The following is a 26421-nucleotide window of genomic DNA, read 5'->3' as shown; positions in this document are numbered from 1 at the left end:
TTTGCAATACTTCCTTGTAAGAAAGACTTCGAAAATATTGTAATTAAATAGGACAGACTTAGCAATAACACTATGGACCTTATTAGAAAGACGTTGAACCTATACCTTCACGTCTCAGCATATTTCTTACTTCGCTCTATTACCGTCATTACACCGCCCTACAGAATCGGGAAGTCAATCGATACAATTCGAGTTATCTCGGAGCTAATACGCTGTTCCTGCTCCATTTATCTGCCCATCGCTAGACAATATGGTGCACGGGACGCCAGGGGGACGGGCGGTACTAGGGGGGAGGGGTGTGTGCATGACCGCACTGAGCTCAATGACCTTGGGCACATTCCGCGCTTCCGAAGGTACCGACTCTCCCGGTATCATAAACTTGGTACTCTTTTATCGGGAATTCGGGAGTGCGAATGTTTGATTTCTGTGCAAAAATTGTTACTGTTTGAGTACGATTTTAACAATTTATAAAATGCCTTATTTAAATTTGCTAGTATTCTTATTAGAGTACTTCTATTTATGTGTATTAAGGCATGTAAAAAGAATAACCCTAACATGAATACAGACGTTACTCTTACACATAGATGTCTTTGTAAATCTAGAGTGTATTTTTTAACGTATTAGACAAGGACCAAATTATGTATTTAGTAGATTTGTATAGCTGTCACATGAAAAGCTGAGATCAGTTTTAAGCTCAAAAAGCTTTCCAAATTTTCGACCTATCTAATTCCCATCGCCAATGCAGTCAATGCTTAAATGCTTACAAATTGTTAGTTATCTGCATACGAGCTCTATTAAAATCATTACATTTCATATCTATGATCTTTTCATTGTTTTCATTTGGTTATTATAAGCGTTCCCAGTAAAGCAATTACCCTGGGGCTCACATAGACAGCAAAGAAATAATGGCGGCAAACAGTGAGGAGCATGAATTGTTTTAATTTTAACTGACATGTGTTTTATGAGTTGCTATATTTAAATGAGTATACCTTAGCAGGGCCGTTGTATCGCTTGTAAGCACACAAGTGTGAATATTTAGTTCAACTTATTGTAACGTAAGCATGTCTGCGGGGCTAAAATGGTCGCTTTGAAGAATCATGATAATATGAATCATTTTTCTAAAATCGCAAAATGCAACTCTGTTTGCAATTCGTTTCTGTATTTTTGTACTGATTTGACATTTGTAGTTTGACAGTTTTGACAATTCATTTGCTGAATTGATTGAGAGGAATTGCTCAATGTGACCATTTTAGCCCCGCTGTAGATGGTGGGACATTTAATTATCCTTAAAATTGTATAAACTTTTGAAACTATTGATCAAAAACTTAGTCCCCATTTTTTTTAATTAATATAATATTTAAGTGTACCTTTCTTTAAAGATTATTCTTATCTCATTGTTTAAACTACTCCTATCATCTAAAAATAATATTAATTTGTCTGCTCGTTCAAATCGTCTATATTATATTATTTTTCTTATTAACTGCTATTATAAACTATAAACGTATAGCGATAGACTGAAGTCAACGACGAGTCTACTAACAACAATCATAATATAGTTTCTGAATAAGGCATAGTTTAATTCGTAATAAATGATTCAGGTTGTGAGAGGTCACACAGAACAGAGAACTGGTCTAGTCTGTACAATCTTGATAACCACGACTTATTGCCTTTATCTGTCTCATTACATACGTGTAAGATAAATCCATTGGTTGCATGTAAGAGCACAGATCTTGAAATGTAATCAGTATTATTACGAACATGCGCGCCGGCAGGAGGGTGCCAGGTGGTGCACTTGCACCCTTTGGGAATCTCGGGATCAACAGGAATTATTGAAATAAAAAGCCGTCTATTGGAAGCCGTACAAGATAATGTTTCGACTTTCGGCACTAAATGTATTCTGTTGACGTAAATAGTCACTGTTGTTCATAAAAAGTAAAAAGAAAAGAAAAGAAAGATAACTAGAATGTGCACCCTTTGGAAATTATTTCTGCCGGCGCCCATGATTACGAATATTTTATATCATGCTATAGTGTATCCACTTGTAAGCTGCTACGAGTAACGCTTTAATTGCTAAACCGATTTAGGTCATATTTGGTATGTTGATACTATGGGTATCGAGTAAGTGAAAAGCGTAGTTTACAATTTGACAAAATATATCAATAACTTTAATTTGCTAAGTTCACGAATATAATACTTAATTGACATATTAATAAGTAAAGTTCGAGAAAAATATTATAATTTTTAAGCCAAGTACTGTATAGTAATAATTTCAAAAAAATATAAAAGGGAAAAGCTTTCATTCTTCATAGTATAGGCTCATCTACATCAAATTTAATAAGTGTGTAGCCCAAGTGATAGAGCTAAATTTAATTTTAAAAAAATTGAGTACTTATAAATAAAACATTTCATCACGTTATACACTCAGAAAACTCCACTGTTGATAAAGACACTTCCCGTCCGGTCTCCCAGAAACATTAAAAAGGTGAATTTCATAACACATTATGCAAACATAGTCGAATAAAAACCGTGTGGAACAATTCATGAGAAAGGAAAACTGGGTCATTAACCTGCGTACAGTCAATAGGAAAAACGTCGCACGGCCCTGGGGTTCCCGAGAAAAGATTATAGACAGACAGCCAGCGTGTGTCACTTACATATAATTGTATGTGGGTCAGACAGCGTTAACGTTAAATCTCGTTAATTTGACCATAACCTGACACTAATGTTTTTAATGGTGTGTGAGTGACGGTGACTTCCAAAGCTTTCAATTGTGGGAAAATATTAAGGGATTTTCATAGAACTCTTCCATAGTAATAATATTATAAATGCGAAAGTGTATCTGTCTGTCCATCTGATTGTCTGTCTGTCTGTCTGTTACCTCTTCACGCCCAAACCGCTGAACCGATTTTGATGAAATTTGGTATGGGAATACTTTGAGACCCGAGAAAGGACATAGGATACTTTTTATCCCGGAAAAGTGTACGGTTCCGCCGCGATAAATGAATTTTGGCGCAACAGAGTTGCGGGCGTCATCTAGTATATTAATCTTCACTTGAAGATATTATATTATCGTAAATATTATAAGGTATGGAATATATGATTTACTGTCTTTATAAGAAACGCTTCGGCAGAAGAACTACTCGAAAAAAAATTAGTAAAACATAAAATTACTTTTATTATTATTTAAATAAAAAGCTTATTCTGCCTACTACTGTCTATACTAAACTACCTTGTAGGAAAAGCCTAAAACATGCTCATTAATAATAATAATATCTATAGACGCTTCACACCACGTCAGTCTGGGCTTGTGCTAAGTGCCTAAAGGAATTGTTTTATAGGCACCAGACAACGGAAATATATTTAATACTTTTATACTATACATATATTTAAGATTTTTATTATATGATACACATATTTAATACACATCCAGAACCGAGAACATTGAAAACTTTTTGTTCCGTCGGCGGGATTCGAACCCGCGACCCCCGGCTTGAGCTACCAACAGCCCACCAACTGATCCACAGAAGTCGTCATTACTTAAACATTAGATGGTTATAATATTATACATCCGATATTTGATCACAAAAAAAACAACCCGAATATAATATGCCAAAGTCAAAGTCTCAACAAATCCATATAAAGTGCCACCCGTGCCCAGGCACAGGGCGTAGACTCTGGGGGGCGCAAGAATGGCCAGACCAGACAGATCCTTATTTTTCGAATTGCTCCCGATGAGTTCCTACTGCGCCCCAGAGATGTTTCCCAATGTAATAAAAAAATATCCACAGCCGAACATAATAACCTCCTCCTTTTAGGTGCCGCCTCCAAAGGTGCAGTTATATAGAAGCTCGCACAGGGCGCAAAAAAAGCTAAAAGTAAGAAGTTAAAAATATTACTGCAAGTTTATATAATTTGATTACTGCCGGTACCTGCATGTTCTAGCAAATTTCTCGGTAAGAGTTAGAAGTTAACAAGTGTGAAGTTGTGAACTTAAAAACCCATAACTCCTCCTTTATCCGGCGTAGGAGGTTTTAACCTGCACACATAAGTACGTGATGCTAAGCTCGGAACAAAATGAAAGTCTAGAATTGAAATTATCTTTCTTTTGTAATAAAATACATGGTATTGCCATTACACCTATCTACTTTAGACCGCTGTTCTTTTTCGTTAATAACGAATTTGATAACAAACATTTTTACTAATAAAAAATATGCACATTTTATGCATATATGTATACAGACGTTAAAGTTATACAATTTTTATCCTTATCTTATGCTTGAGAAAAGTGGCTTGGCATCTAGGGCTAAACATTTTATAACTATAACAATATATTAATTATAAGATGTTGTTAGGTACTAAGTGCAAATGTTTTTATTATCTAGTTTTAATACTTTTAGTACCTAGTACCATAAACCTGAGTAATTGCTGTATCTAAGGCCGGTATAAATAGTCAGTACTCAAGATGCACCTCGGTCTCAAGACACGGTTCAGGCTCTGTGATTGGTTGGCTGTCAAAATTTGGACCAATCACAGAGCCGAACCGCGTCTTGAGACCGGTCGCATCTTGAGTACTGACTATTTATACCGGCCTTAGTATCTTAAACCATAATGCAATTAACAAAACTATCTAGCACAGATTAATTAGCCGAACAGACAGGACACTACAAGCGTGGGCAGTAACAGCGTTTTACATATTTTACATATTTTCGTAATCATCAACGTGATGCGATTTTTGTGTCGAATCGCGAATGTGATGTACGCCTTTTTTATGTAAATTTGTAACTGGTTTTTAATTACGACAAGATTTTAAATATTTGGATGCAGATGGACGTCATTTATATATTTCCTGTTACTTAAAATAACCGACTTCCTGAGATAAACTGGACGCGCTGGTCGAATAAGTGTTATATATTTGATTTGCGCCACTTATGGTGCGAACACAGGAAATAATGATCTAGTAAAATAGATGAATATTTGTGTTACTTAACAGTATCTGTATTTAAAAATATTAATTACATAATTTAGAAACATATTGTTAACTTGCCATCTAATAATAACACAAAGTTTTTTTGAAAGTAATAATTCGTTCTATATTTTTTCCTTTTCAAAGGTTTTCCTACTTCTTTGTTGGACGACCTATTTAGCTACTCGTTCGTAACACTATTTATTTCCGTCTAAATTCACCTACTTCAGGGAATAACGGGGAGCAAATTACAAAACCACAGACGAGTTTTAGTCATAAACCCACGCCTTACTATTTTTCACGAAGCGTGACGATCCGACCACAATATTTGTAAATATGGTCAGTGTGACCTCCTCAATCTAATTTACATTTAAATAGAAGAACCGTAGGGAAAGGAAAGTATTATTGAGCGCGTCTGCCCTCATTTACTCTTTGATCGCCGTTTCCTACATAAAGGCGGTGGGCGCCAAGAGACGTCCGGTGCGGTTCTCTTATAAATTTCAAACTTTTTATTGCCAATCATAACGAGAGTAAAATGTACGTACTAATTAAGCTGAGAATTTATGATGAATTACGAGGTAGCTAGATGGTATTCAGATAGGAAAGGATGTTAGTTATAAGTTAATTGAAAATTACTATACTAAATATAATACTAACTTTATCATTTCCATACTTTATTTCGGCAAAGTTGTAACAGTAAAAGGAATACCTTAAGCTTACAGAATGTTCGGTGGAATTTTAGAACATTTTTATGCCAACTCTCAAACCAATAAAATGTAGCAGATTACAAAAGTGATTTGGTGCAAGTTTCGGTAAATTCGTACTTTTTGTGTGTATATAGCGGATTGCGCTACTTTCTAAATTAACCAACGGTATTTAATATAAAAGTGACATAATTAAAATATGCATAAAGTTTAATGAGTTTACACGCAAAAAAATGTTTTAGAAAACTATAGGATTAAAAAAATCACATGCTCAATTCTATATACATTATACATTTTCTCATAAACTTAGGAATTTAACAATAAACAGCTGTACACCTACTGACTTTTACCTTATATATAAAAACTGCGGCCTCTCAGGAAACCAGCGTGATTCACAGATTAGGTTAATTTGACCGACGACCATTCATCCAACACACATTCTCATTTTCTTTGGCGAAAAACGCGTAAGTATTTAGAAAGTAAAACCCATACATGGTCCTGACCTACAAAGTATGAACACTGAACAGGTCGAAAACGACGTCGTCATTGCGTTTAAAATTCGCACTCTCTATAATTAGACTGAACCATTTGACCCAGTTGTCTTTTTTGGAACTTGTAGGATTAACTGGACCTTTAACTTGCTCTTGTCGACAGGTAATTGCAGCACGCTTTTTTAAGTATTATAAAAAAACACTAATGTTTGGTTTGCTGTGACTTATAAAAAAGTTTATGTTGCTCGATACTTCGTAAGCTGCGTACAAATTCGTAAACTGAGTACATTTTTCCTGGATAAAGACTATCCTATGTTTTCTCCAGAACTCAATCTCCGTACCTTTCATCTGAGTCGGATTAAGGGTAAGAGGTAACAGACTTACACATAATCGCATTTATAACATTAGTGTAAATAACAATCTTCAAATATGTCGGATATTTATTATGAAGACTTATTATCTGCTTATGGTGAAACAGGTCCTAATAATAATAAATCTATCGCTGAACGTGATTCTGCAAACATTTTGGGTATTTTTGCGTATAACCCAAAAAAGAATGACAATATAATATGTATGACGAATGTAAAAAGCTTGAGTTATGTTGGTAATAAGAATTACAAACATAACTGAAGTTCTGTACATTCGTCAACACAAATGTTATGCGCGTATTAAATAATGGCGTATCTCCAGCTGTGAGTGATGCACTCGGCGAACCAGTTTGCGTTACATCAATTACACCAACTAGTAGAGCCGGCTCGCCATCAGATAAAATAAAAACACTATTAAATAACCATAAAATATTTTGACGGCTCAAATTAGTCGGTAGATCTCAATAGATCCGATTAAGTTAGCTTGTATGTCACGTCAGTTACTCAACTCAGATGAGATCACTCAAGCTAATCAGATTTGAATGTTACTTAATTTTTATTGACTGATACATACTAAGGTGGATAAATAACATCGAACCACTTTTACAGAAGTTGATCCATTGGCTGATAGTGGACTTACGCAATTTAGGTCGTGTCGACATAAATGACAAATATCATTGGTGGACGTAATTTTTCTGTATAAGTAAAGTGAAGATTATCTTCATTTAATCCATATTTTTTATAGGTACATGTATTTTATACAATTACATTGTTTTGGCTTTCGCATCAATTGTTCATAATATTCAATTGAAAAGATGCATATAAAGAAATTTAACCTAAACTTGAAAAAAAAAAGTTAATTTTTCGTAGCAAATGTTAGTGCTGACAATAAAATGTGTAGACATACCTATTCTTAGGTATTAAATGATAACATAAGACAATTAACATCATTAGCAACCCTTTGAGTAATTACTAGACGTGTCAATTCTAATTCTAGTCATAGATGACAAAAAGCGGACACTGGAGGTGGATCATTGACTTATATATTGTTTATACTACTGCCGTAAAGATAGGCCGTATAATGCGCATCTGTGCCATAGACTTGTTCTTTTTTAGAGGCAAGCGATAGGTTGTATAATAGATAAAGATTGGGAAAGCGATCTTTAAAATTTTAGGAGGAATGAATACGATAGAAATAATCTACGAAATATGAAAAATCTAGTCTACCAATATGACTTTCATAATTCAGCACTATTTGATGTAAACGCGATCACTGAGGCTCAAAAAATGCTATATCAATTTGTTGTCCAAAGTCCAAACCCAGAGTAGAGTTACAAATCTTCCAACAAAACGTCAAAAGTAAACATTTTTTCAAGTCGTCTCGGGTAGTACAGAGAAGTTTTTGACAAATATCATTGCAATTTCAAAGTTTGTACTAGCTTTTCCTTATCTTTGAAATCATTACGGTGTATATCGCCGTAAGTTGAACATTCCCACAATTACGTAGTCTTTGTTGTTGATAAAAGTACCGTATATGAAATAGATAAAAGAATAATAAAATAATTATTCAACATTCATTTATGCATTTACACGTGTTATTAGAGCCTTAATAGCTAGGTAATAACAGTTTATATAGATTATATAATTATAGCTTATATTATGTTAAATCTTTTTCAAGTCCAGCCTGACTTGATAATGCTTGATATCCCCTGAAACACAGCCAACTTTTCGTTAGGTCTTAAGTAAAAGTACCTCTTAAACTTTTACTGTTTGTAACGAAAATTTAATTTAAAACAACCTTGTTTTATCGAGTCCTGGACGCTTAGTTTTGACGACCTCTGTGGCTCAGTTGGTGGGCAGCTGTTGGTAGCTCAAGCCGGGGGTCGCGGGTTCGAATCCCGCCGACGGAATAAAAAGTTTTTCAAAAGTTCCTGGGTCTTGGATGTGTATTATGTTATATCCATACATGCCCGGTGGCCCTGCCGCCGGCTAACCACACATGCCGCCGGCTACGATGGCAAGGTAGTCTGAAAGCCGGCGACAAACCCGGCGGTATAAGCCAGCGGCATGTGTGGATGCGCCATTAAATATCATATAATAAAAAATCTTAAATATATGTATATAGTATAAAAGTATTAAATATATTGCCTTTGTCTGGTACCTTTAACACAAGTCCTTCAGGTACTTAGCACGGAGCCAGACTGACGTGGTATGAAGCGTCCATAGATATTATTATTATTAACATTATTATTGTCCCTAAAGTAACATGTAAATATTAGTTTTCCTTATCCGGTAGCGAATACCAAAGTTATATCTATTTGTATTTTCTTGTCATTGTATATTGTTGCAAACTAATTCGATGTCAGACGCCTACAGTTCACCGTTAGTGGTTTTTGCGCGTCACGGTCTGTCATCGATTTGACGCTGCTAATTACAAATTAGTGGACACTCCTAATAAAACGGAAACGGGAAAAAATATGTTAAACCGTTGTCATAGACAAGTTTTGGGTGCACGGATTGATAATAAATAATAATAATATAATGAAAGTATTCGAAAATTAAATTAAATTAGCATTTTGTAAATTACGTTATTCTAGTTCTGGAATAGCGTGTATAAACTTCATAATAAATTAGAAAAATATTGACACAGTTCCGGCTAAATTTTTATCTGAGGTCTGATTAAATATAATATAATAAAATTGAATTTGGAACTTAATTACAGAATAAAATTAGATCCCCTTGGATTAATTAGCAAATGAACATAATGTGATTATGTAAAGATGTATACAGTATGTAGTGTGTAAGATAAATATCGACAAAATATCAAAAGCTACTAATTTAAGGGCTTAGAAATTACTACTTACTTAACTCTTAACAAAACTACTTTTTGACATTAATCAACATGTATAACAAACAGCAATAAATACAAATGTCAAATATTATAAACAAGGCTGCAAGGCTATAAGTAGTCTACGATAAGTTATAATTGTTTGGTAATTTATTTAAATCGTGTGAACGGGCTCATAGCGCGTTGATGTCTTTTATACCGAGCGACGCGGCGTAGGAGCTACGTTCACAATCGTTCTATCTGAATAATTACTTTTTTAACTGGAAAAGGGTTACATTATTGCTTTAAGCTGTATTTTAAGTCATAGAAATCACGCAGCTAATATATCTTCTATCTCTATCTATACAGTGTGTAACAAAAATAAGTGATAATACTTTAGGGTGTGTACGTGTTCCTTGTAGAGAGTTCACTGTGAAAGTAGCAGCGCTGAAAGACGAAAAAATTTTTTTACTTTTGTATGGGGAAGGGCCCGAGCGTCACGAGTTTCCCCATACAAAAGTGAAAAAAAAATTTGGTCTTTCAGCGCTGCTACTTTCACAGTGAACTCTCTAAGAGGAAGACGTACACACCCTAAAGTATTATCACTTATTTTTGTTACACCCTGTATATATAAAACTCAAATCTATCGACGCACAACCCAAACCACTGGATGGATCGAGCTGAAATTTGGCATGCAGGTAGATGTTATGACGTAGGCATCCGCTAAGAAAGGATTTTGATAAATTCTAATCCCAAGAGGTTCAAATAGGGGATGAAAGTTTGTATATAATAATACTTCTTAACGCGAGCGAAGCCGCGGGCAAAAGCTCGTGTTATATAAAAGTGTTTATGTTGGACTTTTGTTCTAGTTGAAATGTCGGAAACGTTTGAAAAATTGACACACAAATTACTTATTTACAGTATATATTATTGCAAAAGTAACGGCTCCAATTATGACTAGGATATAACATATTCTAGTCATTAATATAGAGGCGTCGGCCTAAAAAACAGATGTCCTTTTGCGCGTACTTTACTACTAGATCACTTTGCTTAAAAACTATGCAAATACAAATTAAAAAGTATCACGTACATCATTAGTTAATGGTGTAATAAATAATACTATTTTGATGGTGTTGCGCTGACAGCGTAGACGCAGGAGCGGGAACGGCGTCCTGCAGGGCAACGACCTCGCGCCGCTGTTATATAACTAGTATTATGTCACTACTAGTTACTCCTTATAGTAATTGAGCGCGTCAATTATAAGCTTATTTATAGCTTGAGAAGTGTTCGAGGGGCACGAAACTTCATAGAATATGTAAACAATTATATGAAACTAGATAATGTAGTAACGGAGTACCTTTGCGCCAAAATTCGTTTATCGCACGGGATCCGTACATTTTTCCGGGATAAAAGTATCCTATGTCCTTTCCCGGGACTGAAAGTATCCCCATACTAAACAGCAAAATCGGTTCAGTGGTTTGGGCATGAAGAGGTAACAGACAGACAAAAAGACATATTCTATCGGAAACAAAAATTGTACAGAATGAAAACGTTATCGCATATCCTTTTTTGGTACTCCGGCTATTTCTATAATAAATTTTATCAAATTCAAATATTGACATCATAAGAAAAATATATTACGTACATTGAATATTCCCCTCGCTTATAATTCTTTCTAAGATATGTTTTTATTTAGGAAACCATAATAATTGTAAGATAAAAAAACATATCCAATTCAAAAGGTGTTAAATTATAGCGTTAATCAAAGCAGACTCTAATATGCATAGGAATATCAGTTATTTAGTTTTATTTTATGCGAGTTAGATTAGATATTATGCGTAATATGCCTCGTAAAACTGCCTCGAACTGTAAGAGATTATGAAACGTGAATATAGAGTTACCATGTGTAATATGTTTAGGTATGTGTGATTTTGGGGAAAATCTTTAAGTTTAAGATTTATTATTTATCTTTTTTGCAGACCGTTATGTATTACTTATTCACCGTGGCCAACTCTATGTGAGGGCGCATTTTCATAACTCGTACGGTATACAGCATACGGGGAGTCTATAACAACTAATGGCGCATTTTCATTGCCTTTCAGAAATCTCCCGCACCCCGCATGCGGCATATCGACCAGTGAAAATGCGCCATAAGATAGATTTCATCAAAATCGGAGCAGTATATTTTGAGCATATTTAAATAAACTTTTACCAAAATATACTTTTCCTCGTTATAATATTAGTATACAAAACCTTACCTTTTTTAAGAAAAAACCCGTATGCTTTGATGTACCCGGTGTCACTCTCACGACTAAGATGAATCTAAAGATATCTCTCAAGTTCAAATTCGACGCTTAGAGCGTGCCAAACACATACACACATTTAAAAAAAATCTAGCGAAGTCGGATAAAAAACTGAAATACCAATGAACCAAACCGCACTTTCTATCTCATATTACAAGGAAGAAATGTTTTGAGGTTAAAGAAAAAGTATTTTTATCATACTCGATGTCAAGATGCCCACACTATCATGTTACTTACTAGATCTCTTCCGCTCAAGACCATGTACAGGTTGTATTGAACAAGTCTTTATTACGTTAATTGAAACTTATTTTGAGGGTTATGTAGTCGAAGAAAAAAACTAATCCTTTAAGACAAATAATAAATACTTAAAGAAAATAAAAGAGACTTATGGGGAAGGAGGCTTTAATTCTTGATTTTAGCTTTTAGACGGGACTGATTTTGCGCGAGTCTGAATTGCACGATTCGTAACTTTTATAATTTTCATAAAATAGTAGGGACGACTTCTGGTATTCTACCTATCTTATATCTTTAAACGAGCAATTCTTGTATATATATAATTGGAATCTTGGAATCGGCTCCAACGATTTTCATGGAATTTAGTATATAGGGGGTTTCGGGGGCGAAAAATCGATCTAGCTAGGAATCGTTGCTAGAAAATGTCATTTTCATCGGATACCGAGCAAAGCTCGGTCAAATAGCTAGGTCAATAGGTGGTATTATAATATATTGACCTGTGTTTTTTTAATATCGAATTTCTAAAAAGTTTATATTATGTATCATGTAATCAACCTTCCATTAAAACTTTTAAGTTAAAGACTTTGTTTACAATATTATTATAAGCATAACATAAGATATGATTCTATGAATAGTAATTCGTACTTACATATTTAAATCGGTGTAGTCGGTGCATAATTCAGAAGCATCGTTGTGCCGAAAGTCATTATTATTCCACAACAATAATTTTCATGCAATAAAAAATTAAACGCCTCTTACATAATGCAGTATAATCGTCACAAGTCAACAACCTCGGTATGACTAATGGATTTCAGCAGATTTTAAAGTAAATTTGTTTTACGCAGAATCGATTTTTTTTAAATTGATATTATCGATGGAATTAAATTGAACTATATTATAATTTACAATCTTAAGAGGGTAAAGGGTCCTGTGCGAGTTTCTCACTTAATTTTCTCAGGTTATTTCCTGATAGGATGCGCATTATACTTGACGATTACAAAAGATTTGGTTCTAACCGATTTGGAAATAATACCTGTATTTTAAGCTACATACATTTAAGTAACTAGTCGATATATAAGTTTGTTTCAAGGCTTTCTTAATAAGTTTTGGCGAATGAGGTTGTCACAATATCGATGGACTAGATGCTCATATGAATAACGCTTTATTTGATAGACAAGTTGATAATTGGCTGCAGCTTGTGTTGTCATGCTCTACCTGCATCGCTAGTTATACGTAGAGTAAAGGTGCGTCCATACGTGACTATGACCGTGACATTTCAGAAGTGTTAGTACTCTAGAGTGTTCATGGACATTCACACGAATTTTCGAGCGATCTTTACCTATTTTTTTTTTATTTTCATGCAATATTAATACAGATTTCAGGTAGCGTAAAATTGCTATAATATAAACGCTGTGACCATGTTTCTTAAGATGCGCTTACACGAGCAATAATTGCCCGGCGACACGAATGGACCGATCTCAAGCAATTAGTGGAGCAATATAGAGCAATTTCAATAAATTGGGGCAATTACTTCGGCGATATTGCTTCTAATTGCTCCAGATATTTCATATCGCTCAATGTCGCAGATAGGAATTGACGTATATCCGATGGGCTTGGAAATTCCAGGCAATTGTATTGTGCAATATTGCTGTTTTGCTGCTTGTTGCCGCAAATTGCTTGATGTAGTCTTGACGTCATAGATGACGAGAATTGACTGGAATTGAGCAATTTCAATTGCCCGTATAAGCGTACATTTACAGCTGCACGTTGATCCAGTCAGTTAAACCACAAAATGGTATTTTCATGAAAATCTGTCAAACTAACGACATTGAATAGGGTTTGATAGTTTGATATAAAACGGACTAGATCAAATAAGGAGACAGGCTGCATCAATATTGCATTAGAATCGTAGTAGATTATTTCATGAGTATACGCTAAAAGTGTGCTTGGACGGTACTTAACTAAATGGCTAGTAAACAGTCTAAAAACGTATGTAAAAATACAGTACATTCATTTAGATGGTAGCCGGACTTGTTTTTATTTAATTACGCTGGGAAGTCTTCTAAACGGCCTTTCCGTCAACGCATGCCATATGAAGTTGTACTCAGTTATAAAGAATTTATGAATAAGTTAAAACTTTAACTTCAAGTCTTAGTTAGAGTTTATACTGTAACTATAAGTTATAACCGGCGTCCGGCACCATTCTCAGGCCCGGCCATGCGTCGCTGCGTATGCAATTGTATCTGCATCTATGTGTGCGGCAGTCTATTTGATAAGTGTGCTGTGAAGTTTCTAATTAGATATCGATTGACCTTGTCTTAGTGACCTTCGCACATATAAACATCCATGAATAAAGAACCCCGTATACATTGTTTATTATAAACTTTGCAAAAGAAAGGAACGGAAAAATACGTCGATTTTACGCTTATGAAAAACATAGTTTAGTGTGTTTTTCGAAAAGGTTTCTGTATGCAGTGCTACGCGCACTTTACTCTGTAAAATTAAACATCAAATACCAAAATTAAAGAGCTAGCTGTTAAAGGAAAGTACTACTTTGGTACTTTTAACTACTTTCAAAGTACTCAAAAGAGCAAAGAAAAAGAAAAATTAAGAGTCCACTTAAACTCTCAGTTCCTCATCGCTAATAAATACATTGCGAGTAACAGTGAACACATCCTGTAAAAAGCATCGATATCGATATTCATTGTATCCAACAAAAAGGCGTGTGAGCCGTCGAAGAATCCTCAGTATGAACAATCGCTGGACAAAACAAGGAAACCATATCGCGGTTTTTTACGACTGCCCATAACGGGACAACGGACATGTCATACATCGGGAAAACTACAGACTTACAAGGCAGTGTTGCCGCATGGCCAAAATCAGAACTAAGTTATATTCTAAAATGTTACTTGAGAGTCCCCCTTTTCGCATAATCTACACCCTTCCATTAATGTCACGAATTTTTTTTCAAGACTCCAAAATTAAAATGGACGCTGGCGTTTTTAATGACAGCTGCTTCGCGACATTGACATTGACGTGCTAAAGCATCCTTAAATTCCTTACCATGGTAAAAATGTGCTGTAGATCCTACAAATATTAAAAACTAAGGAAAAGTCAAAAAACATGGTCTACAATTATACTTGTCAAAAATGTGTACCTACGGTACACATTTCAATACATTTGCAATGTTTACGTGGCCTTGAGCGGTATCAGGCTGACTGAGGTTACATGACAGTTCGAAAGGAACCAAATTTAAAACGGCAATAGTATGGGAGTTACGTTTCCTTAGTTGGTATTATTCATAGTTAAGATATTTACAATTACTATCAATTACCACACATAACTATTTATCTTGGGGTTGTTTAATGGTTACATTTATATAATATTGTATACTGAATACTATTATTACAATACCTATTTTAATACACCTAGCCCTGCACCTGAAATATTTTCACAAACACGTATAATGTACATCCTAATCTAACAAGTAATGGAATAAAACTAAATCCACGGTAGCACGGAATAATTACTCCATAACCTCCACCGCGTTTCAGACGGCGTGGGCTACTTGGGCTCAATTGTTTTAATGCTAATTCTGATTTAATTGTGAAATTACGGGTACAGTAACTTACGCCGTTACCGTTATGTCGGAATCCGGCTCCGTGCAGTTTCATTAGGGTATAAATCCGGATTTATACCTTTATATATTTATAACTTTTACCCGCTTTATACTAGAGGTAGAATAAATCAGTAGCTACGTTGGAACAAGTAGTAATTTGCTTACAATATTTTTAATTTGTCTAATAAACAATAAAAAAATGTATCTCATTTTTAGACTTTTTAGTATGTCGAATACGCAAACAAATATTGTAAGACATAATATGAACACTATGAAAAAAGTGAGATGGCAAACAATATTAACTAACTAGTATTTGAAATAACTTGTTTGAATAATCTTATCATCCAAACAAGTTAAAAAGATAGTAAAGTACGCAGAAAGGAGGTAAGGTCTATAAATCTTGTTCTTAGTTTTCGCGCTTCACTTTATCAAACCATCACACTGAATATTAAGATAGTAACACCAACATAATAATTTTACTGACCTCTCACTCTCAAACATCTTAATCATACATTTGACACCTTATTTACATACAGAATTTACGATTCTATTTTTAGACTGTAATTTCTCATCTTTTTACAGATTTCTTACTGTGTCTGATAGTGTCTGATTATTGATTAAAAGAATATTCTCAAAAATTACATTTTTATTGTTAAAACATTTTCAAACTAAGTTTGAAAATGTTTCAGATTTCAATTCTTGTACCACTTCAAATTATAAAAAACCTCGTAAACACATCGCTTCCTTTTCTAGCGCGTAACAGTACATTGCATCTTGCACCGTGTCATTGGAAGAGCGGCCTTAATCTGATGTTAAACATAATATACATGTAATTGTGGTATGCACCGTACAGGCCCACTACTTTCCCCCGACCCAGTGCCCTCTCTGCTTGACCCACAACACAATTCTGTAATGCGTCTCTAGTCTCCACAATTCCGTATTCGTGTCTATTCTCCACAATGCGTCTCGTAATTCCGCAATGCTTCTCCAGCCTTCAAAATTCCGTAGTCGTCTCCAATGTCCGCAATTCCATACTGCGTCTCTAGTCTGCACAAATCTGTATTGCGTCTCTAGTCTCCACGATTCCGTAATGCGTCTCCACTCTTCGCAATTCCGTAATTCGTCTCTACGATTCTGTATTTGAAATCCGCCGGGGCTCATTACTAACGGGTATCTAGTATCTGATACAATCGATATGATACAAAGCCGGCTGAGACGTGACAATGTTCGTACCTTCATGGTTATTCCATGGTTATAATAGTCAAGAAAACACGTTTTTGCAATTTTTGTAGCAGTTTCAAGTATTTGATGACAGAATTTAGTATGTAGGTCTATTTCAAAATTAATAAACTAAAAACTTGATTTAAAGCTATCTCAAGTTGCATTTATTATTATTATTATTATTACTATATTTAAGACATAAAACACATTTCCATTCATATATTATACGCTAAATACTCCGTTTCTTAGCCCGTGACCGGACGTCTAATAGAGAAAGAACAGTTAGACGATTTTTGTGGAATTCCATTCTTTTTGTTCGTAGCGTGGCCCGTAGTCGTGAGGTAAGGCACGGTCACCAATATCGACGAATAGCAATTCATGTTTATCGAATAGCGATTCAGGTTTACCGAATAGCAATTCATGTTTATTATATCGATACCCTAATTGGAAGAAATTGTAGTAATCTATGCATCGAATAAATTGAATACCGGCATTAGTTTTATCGGTCACGATCGTAACTTTTCGGTTTTTTACAAATTAAATGGACTTATTAACATGATATGATAGTTTTGCTTTTTATCGGTCACAGTAAGAACTATCAAATGTTATACGCGTTAAATTAACATATGAATGTAATGTTTAGAATCAGTATTATCTGCTTCATAAATAAAGCGTTATTTTTGTTTGTTTTGAAATTGAGTTTTTGTGAAAAAATAGTTTAATAGCAAGTACAAAAAACCTCAAACTAAGCCCTTAAAGCATTTGGGTTACTGTTAAGCTATTGCAGCTTAACAGTTACCTAAACGCTTCAACTAAAAGCCTTTTTCTTTAAATTCCACACTTTTTAATGGCTCAATCATTCTATCTTCGCGACGACGCTAAATGTAGACCAATCTAAAAAAAAAAGTCTAGCTCAAATTAAGGTAAAAAGTGCTTTATTGCACGTAGACGATTTTCTAAGTTGACAAAAACGATGAAACTTTCACTGGATGTTTGGATCACGTAGTACATGAGTATTCGGTATTGTAGTGGGTAATGCATTTGCCACAGCACTACACCCCGACCTAGTAATGCGACCGCGAGAAAGTATGCGATTCGTCTTCACAATGGCATGCCAAAGTTTATATGTTGACGACTATGTTTGTTGCTACTTGTTAATTCAAAGTTTGGTTAAACGACATAATCTAAAGCTTCAAATCTTGAGCAAAAGAAAACATTATTTAGCTAAAGATATTAATTGTTTTATGAAATAATTTTGCGGATACGGATACAAAGAATAAAAACTTTTGTAAATGCAATTCATAAGTATAGTAGATTTTTTGGGGAATTAGATCAAACTGTTAATAATAGTTTACATTCAGTTTTGCAAAATAATTCTCATGCAGATTTTCAGAGAGGCAATAGTAATAAACAACGCAACTCTACCAGAAAATCATCGTGCAAGCTCCAATGCTTTGTACGTTGTAACGAACGAGCCTATTTTCTTTGATTTATGAACTGTTACACGAATAATATAGTTCCTTTTCAAATGTATATTTTGTGCGTTCACAAACGGCGAATTCGCTCAAAGAACGTAAAAACGCAAACGTGTCAATTACTGTATGGCACTCTAGTTCGTGCGTATCGAAAATAACCTTACAAGGATTTTTGGCACTGGAACATTATAAAGGGAGAAATGTGTCCTAGCTTTGTTACCACTATACAGATACACTTTACAAGGCGGCGGTATTATATCCCAAAAGTCTCCACGTGCCAAAAGACTTTTATCTTTAAATTCTAAGAACTCGCGCATAGGCAGTACACGAGTAAATAAACACTTTCTGAACGAGGTCTTATACCGCAGTACGCACAATATTGTGGACATTTTCTAAGTATGCTAAAACTATTACCCTCAAAACTGAATTATGCTTGCATTACTCTATAACCGTAGTCAACGTGTGTACGTTTTTACTGCATATTTTCTTTATCCTACTTTATAATTAACGTGGAAAGCTATTTTATTCACACAAACATTACTTTCCCAGAGTTAAATTGTTAAATATTTTTATGGCATCACTCCAAGAATTTCACACTTTCAACAAAATATTTCAAATTTTCTTGTTTCAAAGTATGGAGTAATATAATGTATCGGCTTACATGAAATAAAAAGTCCTATGTGCAGGATAGATGATTTTCTTATATTGACTTATAACTTAGAAGCCGTGTGCCTATTTGTTGTAACAACATACCGAAAATCTAATTGTCAAGTCAACAACTTCAAAACTTAAGTAAAAAACTTGCAGATAGGACCTTATTATACGGATGAGTCGGTATATCATATCCTTGATGTTCAATTTGAACTCTCAAAGTCAGTGGGTCGATTTTCGGCGGCGGTCAAGGCCGCGTGTGAGCACCTGACGCAAAAACTCAACAGGTTATGGGCCCGCGCCGGTACAGTTATGTTATACGTGTGTGAGTGTGTCAAGAACGTAATGATCCTTTATGCAAAAAACTGATCGATTTTTGCCGAAATGAGAAATCGCATACCGACCACACCTTAGATAAAATACCTGCACGATGATAAAATGCCGACTGTTTTTAAAGTTACCATAACCTAAATTTCTCTACTGAGTGCAAGCTGCGTACTGGTATGCGAAAATCTGTCTGTCTCTGAATCTACTGCCTCTTCGCTCCTAACCTCAGAATCGTTTTCTCTTTTAAGTATGGAGTTACATTGAGTCCAGGGAAAGGACATAGGATAGTTTTTATCGCCAAAGAATGTACGCGGTTTTCACGCGGGAAATAAATTTCTGCCCAACGAAGACGCGGGCAACATCTAGTAGGATATGAATATTAAGGTTTCCGATAAAGTGCCGAATAGGCTATTCACAGCTTTTTTTGACAGATTCTCCATCTGTCAAGTTAGGTGGTGGATAGTCTATTCGGCACTTTATCAGAAAGTGGTGAAACAGGCCCTTAATGTTGGAAAGCTTAGTGACCGCTATGGATGAATTATAAATCAAAGAGGATAAAGAATGAGAATTAAAGAATACTTAAACCCACATCAACATATACCCGTGTTGCTTAAACCGTTTTAACAATTTAAGTCACATGGTAAACTACCATAACTCGAAGATAATATCTAAACATGGTCCATAGCGAAGTTTATCTAGTTTATGTCCTCAGACTGAGGCGGGGCAGATAATGTCCTGGTATTTTATAGAACGAGTGTAAGGGCAGAGAAATTCAGCACATACCTGAGCTATTGTGATAGACGTTTGATAAATTGGATGTCCTTTTGTCTAGCATCAATAGAAGCTTTCTTTACTTTGTTTATTGTGTTGTAACTTACAACTCTTACTTCGATAACATAAATGGTTTTAGTGATTTTAATATTAAAGATTGAGGAATAAATAGCTGTTTTAAATAATAATCGTTTTAGAAGTCTAAAAGTGTGTCTTTGTTTTAGAACGAGTTTTTGACAACCCTGTCGAATGTAATTTCGGAGATGCACTTTGTGCATCACTGCGTAACAGATTTTACTTTTGTCTTTGAAAACTTGTAATCTAGAATCCATTTACTATTATTACAAGAAAAAAAGTTTTAATCAACAAAGCGGCGACCCACACAGACTCATGTAATAGCTGGAGACGGCTCGTAATGACAGCAATCATTTCACCATCTTCGTCCAGGGTTGTCACAAGATGGTTTTAGATAGTAGCTAAATAGCTAAAATAATCAAAATAATCTTACTTGAAATGTTAGCAGGTAATTATAATATATACTAGCTGACCCGGCAAACGTGGTTTTGCCATATTAATTATTTCTAGTAACTATCAATATAAAAATTAGATAAAAATCTACTCTAAGTCCAATAGGACCGAGAATAGGTTTTTATCGAATGTACAAACAAAATTTAATTAAAATCGGTTAAGCCGTTTTGGAGGAGTTAGCGCACAAATGCTTCATGACATGAGAATTTTATGTAGATGCTAATAATATAAGGATATTAAAACAAGAGTCACAAATTATGATTAAGTTAAGCATAACAAATAACAATGTATTATCTAAAGCTGCATTAGGTCATAAAATTTTTTGGTTTATAATTTTATTTCGCTGACAACCCTATCCATACCAATATAGTTCGTTCTGTACTGAGCCTACATTATACTCCATAGCTACAATTTCAAATGCAGTTTTTTATAATTGAATTATTTTTTTGCGTTGAAAGAAAATTACTTTTGCACAAAATTGCTTCTAGTCATTTCCTTGTTTCGATAAAATTGTACTCGTCAACAGTGACGAATAGGAAAAGAAAATCATTTCCTTCCCACATAGATGTATTTTTTCTTTTTTACTGATTCAGTGTGACATTCTTTGAAAGCACCTTTTCTTGGGTTTTTGCTTCGGTTCTAATAGATGAAAAAGAAGACAACTTTTTCATTAGATTAGAGCGTCTTATAAGAACGTGTAGCTAAGACGCGATTTATTTTTTCAGTCTTTCTAATTTCAAGGTATCTCGAGTATTTCAAAGCGTGAGTAGAATTTTCACGCCAATAAATATCCGATAGGATGACCAACAATTACTTATTGCCATTTCCTTTTGGAAACAGTTACACATTTGTAAAACAGTGTGGGAAATGAAACATATTATATTGATCTTTAAATTATCTTCCAATATGTGTGCTTAAATAGATCAAAAGGTAGATTATGGATGGCATAGAAATTAAATCTTATTTACGAGGTGCATAATATTAGGTAAAATATGATATAAACAGGTGTATACAAACTTTTTATTTAACAAAAATTATGATTAGAATAATTCACTAAAATGAAGATAAACACTTGCACTAAAAGTAACTAAAGTACTTAACCCTTTACACTTGAATTGTAAAGGCCTTAATAAGAGCAATTACATTCAGGTCATTAGCTTGTAGCTAGTAAGGAAACGTACTAGAATTACTTGCAGTAGTCACTTATTAGAACAAATTTCACTTATTGGAATAAATTTTGAATTTTGACTAGATTCTGAGTTCTGACAATTGACTTAAAGTTTATAGATATTAAACTTTTTTTCCTGTTCCGAGATATTAAATTTAAAAACAGACAGTTTAAAAAATTACCCAAAATTACCTATTAAGGTCAAATGCGCTTATCAATAAACTAAACTGTCCTGTTTAAGACAAATAACGCATATAAACTTGTGTTTTAAAATCACCTAACAGTTCAAAGTTTTAGGTCAAACCCGCAATCAATAAACTTAGCTGTAAATAAAGTGTAACATACCGGTGTCTCCTGTGTAACGCCACCAATTTCACGTGATCACGTACAGTTTGTACACGTATAACTACACTACGAGCAACAACGAACGAGCGTGGACAGTGCACGCAACGGGAACGTCTCACACGGAATGAAATTGTGAAGAAGACGCCACTCTCTTTTATAGACGTCGCCGTAACCTGACGCTGGATAACGGACTCTGAGCCGCGGGAATACCACTTAAAACTAAACTTTAAAATAGCCCCCTAAAGTTCAATTTGGAACGGGCGATATTATTGTAACAGATAGAACGAATTTTCAATAAAGCGCCCGGAGCCGAACAGCAATTTGCTAATGCTAACGCTTGCAAGCTACGTCTGGATAGAGACAGGACAACGGAACGCTAAACAACGAGAATTCCAAACTACATAGATATCGATGTCGTATTATTCTAAGTAGCCCGGCTGAGGTAAACAGTTTTGTACTGCGGAAAATTCTGAACTAAACATTCAGGTAGTTACAGAAAATATTTCTCATTATGCTCTAAATGAAAGTTTGGAACTTTGAAAACTTTTTGTTCCGTCGGCGGGATTCGAACCCGTGACCTCCGGCTTGAGCTACCAACAGCCCACCAACTGAGCCACAGAGGTCGTCAAAGTCAAAGAAATATAAAATAATCGTCCGATAACGACAACGTTTTAACGACTAATACATCCATGACCCAGGAACCTTGAAAACTTTTTGTTCCGTCGGCGGGATTCGAACCCGCGACCCCCGGCTTGAGCCAACCAACAGCCCACCAACTGAGCCACAGAGGTCATCAAAGTCAAAGAAATATAAAATAATCGTCCGATAACGACAACGTTTCAACAATCATAGAAATTGACGAGGCAGACGACGGACCTATGTAAAATTACATGGTCACCACGACCATGTAATTTTACACACCAAATGGTCGCATTGTGTCAAACCCAGTCGACAGATCACGACTAATATTGATATAATTCAACCAAATGATGGTCCATCAACTGCTGAATCAATTTCATCGATAGCACATTTCTTTGAACATTGCAATTATGGAAAGCTTCTGCTTCAGAGACTTGCCTCTGGTAATTATAAGTACGATTACTAACAATAACCTAACCCTACTGGGGCTTCAAATAAAAAAAAAAGCAAACGAGAAAAAGACAAGTTTTCAGATATAAAAGTTAACAATAAATTACAAGGGCCTCAAACGTTGAGCTAAAATTTTTATTATCACCATAAAATACGGTCCTAGTTGCGGACCCATGAATCTTTGGCTAACAGGCTTGAGACAAAAATAAAAAGCCATCCAACATTTATACAAGTGTATGATAAATGTACGTTTGCACCATTTGCTGAGCGATAAAATTCATCGGACATAAGGCGATGAGTAATGATAGAAGTCCATTATTTGCGCGCTCAAAAAGAAATATTTAACTCGCGAACTAGTAAACATTTTAAGGTGTTACGCCAATATTTAATGGATATTGGTCATATTTTATACTAAGATTGCAGGCTACAAGATACTACCATTTATCCAATCTGGCTGAACATTCGCAGCATTATCTCTATAACGAACTATTTTTTCTTCATATTAATGTTGTTTTGATATTATATTTATAATGTTACCGTTAATGTGCGTAAACCAGTTAGACTGCAGATTAACAAGATATTGTGCAGATTATCTGGGTGAGTCAGTTAAAGTGCAAAATTACATACATTCTCATTAAATTACATAAATCAGGTTCTTTTTTTAACCCTCGGTTGGTCGCGCTTTTAGAATAACGCCGTTGGTCACAAAATGGCATACATTTTTATATTTCCTAACTTTTTTCTGCAAATTATTGTTATTTATTTAAATATTAATCAGAGTAAATGAATTTTGAATACTTCTAACCAAAACTCACAATTTAAAAATAGAAGTCAAAGAGTTTCAAGTGGAAACCGTAAGATAGGAAAATTAAAAAAAAATTAACGTAGTTTTAAAATTGTGGTAAAACGTGTAGATAACTGAAATAATAGTTAAATTTCCTTTATCTTAAATTGAAATTTAACCCATCAAGCCCCGTAAGGTCATCGGTGAGCGAGACACAATAGAATAACAATAGATTTCCAAGAATCCACGATCGAATGATTAAAAAGCTAAGTCCAAATAACATATAAACTATTGAATAATAAACATTGACAAATTTTTAGCACCAAAACCTTGTATATTTTATACATTTTCCTGTTCTAATACTTTAAACGTATGGTAAATATACCGACGATTAGTTTCTAATCATCACCAAAAAATAATCATCATCATTTTGGTCTACATAGCAAAATATGCATTTCTGTAAAAGTGCGTCTAAAACTTCTTGTAAGCGATATAAAACAATAACAACCAACACACGTACATTTTAATTGATTTATTATTAAAATACAAGGAAAATCACAAAAGACATCCATTTCGGTGTGAAAACTGTATGAAAATATCAAATTAAATTTAGTTACGTGGTTGGTCACCTGGGGTCTTTAAAGACCCCAGCGTGAATAAACACATCTGTAACACACAATACATGTACGCGAGCTCAGATGAGTGGCAATTATATCGAAATATAATTCCTTTTAGGAAGCTACCTAAAGAGCGGAGTTGCTGCGATTAATTTAAATATAGTTTTTTTTTTCGTTTTCGCAAACTCCGGGCTTTTAAAGACCCCACGCGACCAACCGAGGGTTAATAAAACATGGTATTTAGTTGTAGAGAATGATTGAATTTAATTTTTTGGACATAAACAAAGGAATAAATTATTAAATTTAAAGCAAAATGTTACTTCACTAATAAAATAACACATCGTATAAACTAGAAAAACCCAATCAAAACAACAACAGTCTTGACAACAGGTTGAGAAGCTTAAGTCAAACCACAGGATGAGAAGCTTAAGTCAAAGTTTTTAGGACTTTTACGATTTACGAAGGAAGAGAATGAAAACTAACTAGGTAAATTGCAAATATAAGCTTTTTTTTTACTCAAAAATTTCATACTTTAACGGATGGTATCTGCAGATTACCTAGGTAATGTGCACATTAACGTATTCTGCATTCTAACGGTAACATATACAGTGTGTAACAAAAATAGATGTTGTTTAGATGTTTACATCTAAATGCTTGTATTTCTGAAATCTTTGGTAAAGTACAAAAGAAAAACCAATACTGGTTTGACGCGTCAGATGATGACATCAAGATGCTTCTAGATCAATATCGGCTACAACTTAATTCAAAATCTCCGAATACACAAGCTAAAAAAGAAACTCAAAAGCTGCTAAGATCTAGGATTTGCGAACTGAAAGACAAATAGTGGAGGGAGAAGGCTATTGAGCTTCAACAATTAGCTAATACTCACCAAACTGGTAAATTTTTCGAGTCGATATAAACAATTTTTGGGCCGAAAGTCAAGAAAATAGCTCCCATTTACTCTAAGGATAGGCAATGCAAATTTACAGATAAAGCAAGAATACTAAAGCGATGGGCAGAACATTTCAACGACGTCCTAAATCCTGATACATTTAGAGTATAGCTATCTTATTTGAATGAGCTCGAGGAAGTACCAGCCTACCAGCACTTAGATGACACACCAACTTTTGAAGAGTTTTTAAAATCGGTACAACGTCTTAAAAACTCGAAGACACCAGAATTAGACCATCTCCCGGCAGAAGTTTATAAATACAGCGGCCAAAATATTGTTAATACTCTCTACCACCTTGTTATAAGAGCTTGGGAAAGTGAAACGGTCCCACAGGGCTGGAAGGATGCGGTAATATGTAAGCTGTACAAAGGGAAAAGAGGTGTCTCCGATTGCAGCTGTTATCGAGGTATATCGCTCCTACCCAGTGCCGGCAAGATCCTTGCTCATATTATTAACACCCGCCTTAGTGAAATAGCTGAACACTACCTCCCAGAAAGCCAATGTGGCTTCCGACCCAGCAGGGGAACGGTTGATGCCATTTTTGTATTACGTCAACTCCAAGAGAAAAGCCTTGAACATCAACGACCTCTCTTTATGTGCTTCGTGGACTTAGAGAAGGCATTTGATCGAGTTCCGCGAGAGGCCCTTTGGTTTGTTCTACAAAAATCTGGATATCCTAGGAAGTTTGTAACCTGATTCGCCAATTTCATATTGGCATGAAAGCACAGGTTCAACATGAAAACAACCTTTCCGAGGAGGTCCATGTAACTAGTGGGGTTAAACAGGGATGTGTCATGGCTCCTACACTCTTTGCTATTTACTTTGCCGCTGTATTGAGAGAAGCATTAAAACACTGCAAGGACCAAATCCAATTGAATGTTCGGACTGATAGAGGTGTATTTGATATCTCAAGATTTAGGGCCAAAACCAAAACTCGGAGAATCTCTGTATTGGAAATCCTTTATGCTGATGACATATGTCTTA

General features: G+C 34.8%; 1 protein-coding gene across 1 annotated transcript in view; it reads right to left on the bottom strand.

Annotated features, from left to right (window-relative positions):
• LOC121729636 overlaps positions 1–22102 on the bottom strand; it is an 87527-nt gene extending 65425 nt beyond the window's left edge. The window contains exon 1 of the mRNA XM_042118208.1: positions 21996–22102. The gene's annotated coding sequence lies outside the window, so the exon portion shown is untranslated. The remainder of the gene's footprint in view (positions 1–21995) is intronic.
• Positions 22103–26421: the final 4319 nt, after the last annotated feature.

Source organism: Aricia agestis, chromosome 8 (genome assembly GCF_905147365.1).
Source record: "Aricia agestis chromosome 8, ilAriAges1.1, whole genome shotgun sequence".
NCBI classification, from domain to species: Eukaryota; Metazoa; Arthropoda; class Insecta; order Lepidoptera; family Lycaenidae; genus Aricia; species Aricia agestis.
This window is presented reverse-complemented; position numbering and strand designations above follow the sequence as displayed.